Source organism: Meles meles, chromosome 5, assembly GCF_922984935.1.
Source record: "Meles meles chromosome 5, mMelMel3.1 paternal haplotype, whole genome shotgun sequence".
Taxonomy (NCBI): Eukaryota; Metazoa; Chordata; class Mammalia; order Carnivora; family Mustelidae; genus Meles; species Meles meles.
Genome location: NC_060070.1, coordinates 111,416,828 through 111,423,559, shown reverse-complemented (window position 1 = coordinate 111,423,559; position 6,732 = coordinate 111,416,828). Strand labels below are relative to the sequence as shown.

Below are 6,732 nucleotides of genomic sequence, written 5' to 3'. Positions count from 1 at the left end.
ATACAGTTGTAAGGTTTACATCAAATTTCAGGATTTTTTAGGTGTGTCACTCAGGTCAGTGCTGCAGGTACCAGTAATTATCAAAGGCAGTTTTCAGTGTTCACTGTAGCCTTCTAATTTCCTGAAAGCAACAGTGGTTTTCCATGAACATTTTCCTTCCAAATTCCAACTTTGTTGATTAATTTTACTTATAGTACAGCTATCTATCTATCTGTCTATCTATCCATCTATCATGTTTATCATCATCATCATCTACCTAAAACTATGAGTCATTTTTAGCATACAACTAAGTGGCATTAATTATATTCACAATCTATTTCAGATGTAGTCATTACCACTATATTTATAGTTTTATCACCCCAAACAGAAGCTCCATGACCCCATTTTCCTCTTTCTTGCATCCATTAGCCTACAAAGATATGACCACTGACACCAGACCCTTGCACCCATACTGGCCTCGGCACCTGAGCTGGACAACTTTATGCCTAATGACTGCCCCACTCAGCATCTCCTGGTTGGCTTCTTCTCCATCTCTGGAGGCTTGGCTGTAACCACATGGCTGTTATAACTGTTATTGTTATAACTGTTGTGGTCCCCCTAGGGATTTAGTAGCCACTGTCCCTGTGCTGGTTTGCAGTATGCGGGTTCATTCTCATGGTGACTGAGGCCTGGTTCAGCCTCTACCACAAACACTGTCTTGGAGACTAAACTTTCTTTCTTTTTCATTTTTTTAAATTAAATTTAATTAATTTATTTGACATAGACAGTGAGGCAGCACAAGCAGAGGGAACAGCAGAGGAAGAAGCTGGCACCACACTAAGCAGGCAACCCAAAGTGGAGCTCAATCCCAGGATCCTGGGATCATAACCTGAGCCAAAAGTAGGCTCTTAACTGACTAAGCCAACCAGGAGCCCCAAGACCAAGCTTTCTTCTCCCAACTTTGGAAAGCCTGTGCTACAGGAGACAGCTGATACAACCTGAGTGACAACTTCACATATGCATGGAGATCATTACAGCTTGCCAAGGAGACCACTTAGCCTATGGGTGGTGACTGCCTTTCTCCACTAACAGTCCCCCTGTTTTGTGTTAGAGCCTGTGGTCTCTGTGGATCAGATCCATAGGGATGTGCTCTATTTCCTGACAGAGCACCAGGACGGATTCCAGCATGGGGAGCTGGGCCACCCACTCTACTTCTGGTTTTACTTTGTCTTCATGAGTGCCCTTGGCTGGAATTCTCATGCTTAATTTTCTAAAACAGCTCACTCTTGTCTAGAATGTGAAAGACGCTGAAGCCACAAAAACCAAGAGGAAGCAGAATTAATAAGTAATAGGCTGGGCTTGAACACTGGCTGATGAGGAACACTCCAGCAGCCAGGAAAGTCCAGTTCTTATTCCCACAGGTTGGAAGGACAAAGCAAATTGATCTGTCAAACTCAGGCTGAATGAGTAAGCAACCAGAAGGGCAGAGGGAGGAGCGGGAGAGGAGCTTTGTGTGGAGCTACCGCCAAGAGCCAGTGGGACAAAGGTACAGAAGAATCTAAGAAGTCCGTGATGCTGACAATTTTAAAATCAGGAAATAGGGGTGCCTGTGCTGTAGTCGGTGAATTGTCTGCTTTCAGCTCAGGTCATAATCCCAGGATCCTGGGCTCAAGTGCCACATCCAGCTCCCTGATCAGTGGGACACTTACCTTACCCTCTCTTTTTGTTCCTCAGCCTCTCCTTCACCCTCTTCATGTGTCTTTCTGTCAAATAAATAAATAAAATCTTAAATAAATAAATAAATAAATTTATTAAATCAGGAAATAAAAGTTCTTGACAACCCCTCCCCAAAAGAAAGAAGAAAACTCCGTGACCACTAAACAATAACACCTCTTTCCCTCTGACCCTGGCAACCTCTAACCTATTTTCTGTCTCTAAGAATTTACCTTTCTATATATCACATGTAAGTGAAATCACATATTTGTCTTTTTGTTTCTGGCTTATTTATTTTAACCTAGTATTTTCAGGGTTCATCCCTGAAATAATTTTTTATGAATAAATAATATTTCATAGCTTGCATATACCACACTGTGTGTGTTTATTCATTATCTGTTAATGAATTTTGTAATGTTACCTTTTGACTATTATGAATAATGCTACAATGAACACTGATATGCAAGTATTTATTTGAGTTTCTGATTTAAATTATGTTGGGTAATTGCCCAGCAGTGGAATAACTGGATCATATGATAATTCAATATTTAGCTCTTGGAAGAAGCATCAGACTGTTTTCCATGGGGCCTGTACTATTCTCATTAAGAGTACAAGGGTTACAATTTGTCCAGAACCTCACCAACACTTGTTGCTTTCTGGTTTTTTTTTAAATTTTATTTAATAGTCATCCCAGTAGGTATAAGGATAACTCATACTGATTTCAAATATCTTTTTGAGTGATTACTGGCCATTTGTTTATTTTATTTTTTTAAAAAGATTTTAGTTATTTATTTGATGGAGAAAGACACAGCAAGAGAGGGAACACAAGCAGGGGAAGTGGAAGAAGGAGAAGCAGGCTTCCCGTGGAGTAGGAAGCCAGATCCAGGGTTGGATCCCAGAACCCTGGGATCATGACCTGAGCCAAAGGCAACAGCTTAAGGACTGAGCCACCCAGGTGTCCCTGGTCATTTGTTTATGATTTTTGTAGGAATATCTGTTTAAGCCATTTGACTATTTTTAAATAGGGTTTTTCTTCTTTTTGAATTATGAGTTCATTTTTAGTAAGTTAATAGTATTTATTAGTATTATTAATATATTCTAGATAATAAACCATTATTAAATATATGATTTGCACATATTTTCTCCCATTCTGTAAATTGTCTTTTCACTTTCTTAATAATGTCTTTTGATATCCAAATTTGTGTTTTGATAAAGTCCAATATATCTATTTTTTTTTTCTTTTCTTCCATTTGGTTTTGGTATCATATCTAAAAATTCATTGCTAAAGCTGAGTCACCAAGATTTACTCCTACATTAGATTAGCTCTCATACATATACCATTGATCTATTTTGAGTTATTTTTTTCTGTATTTGTTAGGTAGATATCAATAGCATTCTTTTGCATGGAAATTCAGTTCTCCTAATGCCATTTGTTGAAAAAACTGTTCTTTCCCCATTGTGTGAGCTTATCAATCTTACTAGAAATCAGCTGGCCATAGATGCATGTGTTTATTTCTGAACTCTCAATTCCAACCTATTGATCTATCCTTATGCCAATACCACGTTCTTTTAAGTAGTTTTGGATGGTGTTTTGAAATCGGGAAAAGAAAATCTTCCAGCTTTTTTTCAAAATTGATTTGGTTATTTGAGGTCCCTTGCAGATCTGCATAAATTTGAGGATTGGCTTTTTCATTTGTACAAATAAAGTTTTGAAATATCATAGGGATTGCATTGAATGTGTAGATTATTTTAGGTAGTATTGACACCATAAGAATGTTAAGTATTCCTGTCTATGAACTCAGGATGTTTTTCAATTTATTTAGATCTCCTTTCATCATTGTTTTGTAGTCTTCACATCAACTGAATTGATCACGTATTTTTTCCCCTTCTATTAATATGATTACATTGATTTATGTTGAACCACCATTGTATTGAGGGGATAAAACCCATTTGTTAATGGTGTATAATCCTGTCCATGTACTGTGGGATTGGTTTTGCTAGTATTTTATTTAGAATTTCTACATCTATTCTCAAAAGACAGATTGGTCTGTGATTTTATTTTGTTGCAATGTCTTTATCTGGCTTTATTTTCAAGGTAATGGGAAACTCAAGAAATGAGTTTGGAAATGTTTTCTCATCTTCTATTTCTTTGAGGAGTTTGAAAAGAATTGGTGTTAATTCTTCTTTAAATGTGTGTTAGAAGTTTCTCATCCTGAACTTTTATTTGTTGTGATCAAATTCTTTAAGTACCTAATTCCTTATACATCTTATGATATCTAGGGTGTTTTATTTCATGTTATTTGGTTTTCCTTTTTCTGACTGATGCATAACTCAGTGGCTCCAACTTGACCTACAGTAAGATGATGTATTATAATTGTAGAAATTATTAAAAGATAGAAATAATAGTAACACTGTATTTATGTAAACTCAAGGGGTACCAGGATGGCTCAGTTACGCATCTGCCTTTGGCTCAGGTCATGATCCCAGGAGTACCAGGGATTAAACCCCACTTCAGGCTCCCTGCTCAGCAGGGAGCTTCTCCCTCCCTCTCCTACTGTCTCTCCATCCCTGCTGATTCTCTCTCACTCAGTCTCTCAAGTAAATAAATAAAGTCTTAAACTAAATAAATAATTAAACTAGAACTTTTTCTATAAGAAGTCATTTGGCTTTCAATTTCAAACAGGTGAAATTATAAGTAGAGAAGCCACTTCTACTTTCACCTGAAAGTTTTAGGAGACCACTGTGACATGTGGACTTTTTAAACATAGAAGTAAAATGATATGTTACACTTAGTTGTTTAATCATGTTTGTATTACCATCACCTAACACTTTGTTTTAAAAAAAATGTTCCACTAATTATCTTTAATGAATGGCAGTGATGTAATTAGTTGTCACATTATTTATTAATGAAATAAGAAAATAAAGATTAGTGCATTATCTACAAATTAACAAAACTCCTAATGTTTTTTATCATAATTTAAAAAAAACCTCACCTATTATATTTTAAGGCACAAAATATAATTAATTCAACACATATTCTCTCAAGCTATATGATTTATATAAAAAAATATAATTTCTGCTGTATGGGAAAGAAACCATCCTTAAAACATAAAATGCAAATTTAAAACTTTAATTCTACTGAGAAAACAATTTAATCACAAGCTGAGGCAATTTTTCAGCAATATCTGATTGATACATTTAGTGGTAGACGGTTTGAACACAGCGGAGTGCAGAGTTTCAAATGATGGCATGGTATTTGATTTTTTGCTCTCTCAATTTTTGATTCTGTATTCCTCTGTGTATGTTTCCTTATTAGTTACTGTTTCCATATGGTAGATCTGGACAACTCAAATGTACATTCTTTTTATGTCTTTACATCTGGCACTTATGAGATGAAAAAAGGCACAAGTGATAAGACATCATGGCCACATGGAAAAGAAGGTCCATAAATACATGGTTTCTTTGTCTGAAAGAGACAGAGGATCTAGAGGTAAAGGTTGAAGTGAATAGCAAATCCTTCAAATGTTCTATCCTTATGGGATATTCAGGGAAATCAAGGAAGGTCTTGATTCTGAGGCTGGAACAATTGTGTAAGGGTCCCCTAAATTCATAATACTTTTTCTCTCGGGGCCCTCTTGTGTTGTGCCAAAGACATGCTCAAAACCCAGCTTTCCATAATACCCAGCTGAGGTAGGAAGTGTGCCATGGACAGCATAAATTCCTTATTATCAGTATGGAGAAAATCTGAGTATGAGATCTTCATTTTAGTTAGTCTGTGTTTTTGTTTAGCACCATGTTAAGATATTTCTTTGTCTTTAGGCTGACTAGAGATAAAGATCTAGAAGGATGAGACCTAGTGAAATTGAGTTACACAAGGAAGATGGATAAATTTTGAGTTTAGAAAAGAAAAACAATCTTGAAATTATGTGGACACAGCATCTATCATTATAGAAAAAAATGGAATGAGAACAAAACTGAGTGATAAGGATTTTATTTAGTCATATAACAGCATATATGTGAATATGCTATCCTCTTTATCTCATAAAATACCCAGTAAACTTAATATGAGTGTCTAAACTCTGGAGTGAACTTAATTATGAAGAGATTTTTATAAGTTTATTAACTATTTTAAGCGATTTATGATAAATTAAGAGCTTATTCATAAGAGGACTGTCACATTTGAATTATTTTGGCTGTCCTGATGCAATAGGATGGACTCCACCCCAACAGGTTTGAATGCTAAGATTAATGATTACCCACATGCACACGTGGACACACACACACACACACACACACACACACAAAATGGTATGAAAAACTTTATTATTAACATAATGAGGTTTTGTGGGAGAACAGGGCATGTTCTCAAGCTAATCTGAAAATATCCTGAGAAACAGCAATAGATGAAACTTGATTTGAGATTTTTATGGTTGTTAGATGGGGGGCCAGATTCAGGATTCTCAAGAGCAACAAGGTTTGAGTCTCCTGGAGACATAAAGGGGAAATTTTTAGAACTTTCTTATCATCAGCTCAAATTTCTGGCAAAAAAAGGCAGAGGGATATAGAAGTGTTAAAAGCTATGTAAGCAATCTATTATCAAAAAATGGATTCATGCTCTTTTATTACAGTGTTCTTCCACAATTACAGGATATCTATAAACTATAAGAAGATTCTTGTTTTATACATGCAAGAGGTTGAACTTATGAGGAAGGATTGAGAGAATGCTGCTAACTTTTGATAAAATAATTGAAGTGGAACATTTTTCTATGAAATGCAAATTATCAAAGTAAACCCAACAGTGGAAAATCTAATATAATCAACAATAACTAAAATTTAAAAAAAAATCTACCTCAAAATAACATTTGAACATTAGGTTAAGACAGTGTTCTGGGGAATTTCTATTAGATCTTAATAAAAGAGATTGTTACTGTTATTAATTTTCCCATAACATACATTAAAGACTTTCCAAGTTCTTTAGATACATAGCATGCAAACAGCAATAATCGATATTAAATTAGAATTAGTTTGATGAAATAAAGA

General features: G+C 35.4%; 1 pseudogene; it reads left to right on the top strand.

The window, feature by feature from the left end:
* The first annotated feature begins 419 nt into the window (after positions 1–419).
* LOC123941285 lies at positions 420–1,321 on the top strand (annotated as a pseudogene).
* Positions 1,322–6,732: the final 5,411 nt, after the last annotated feature.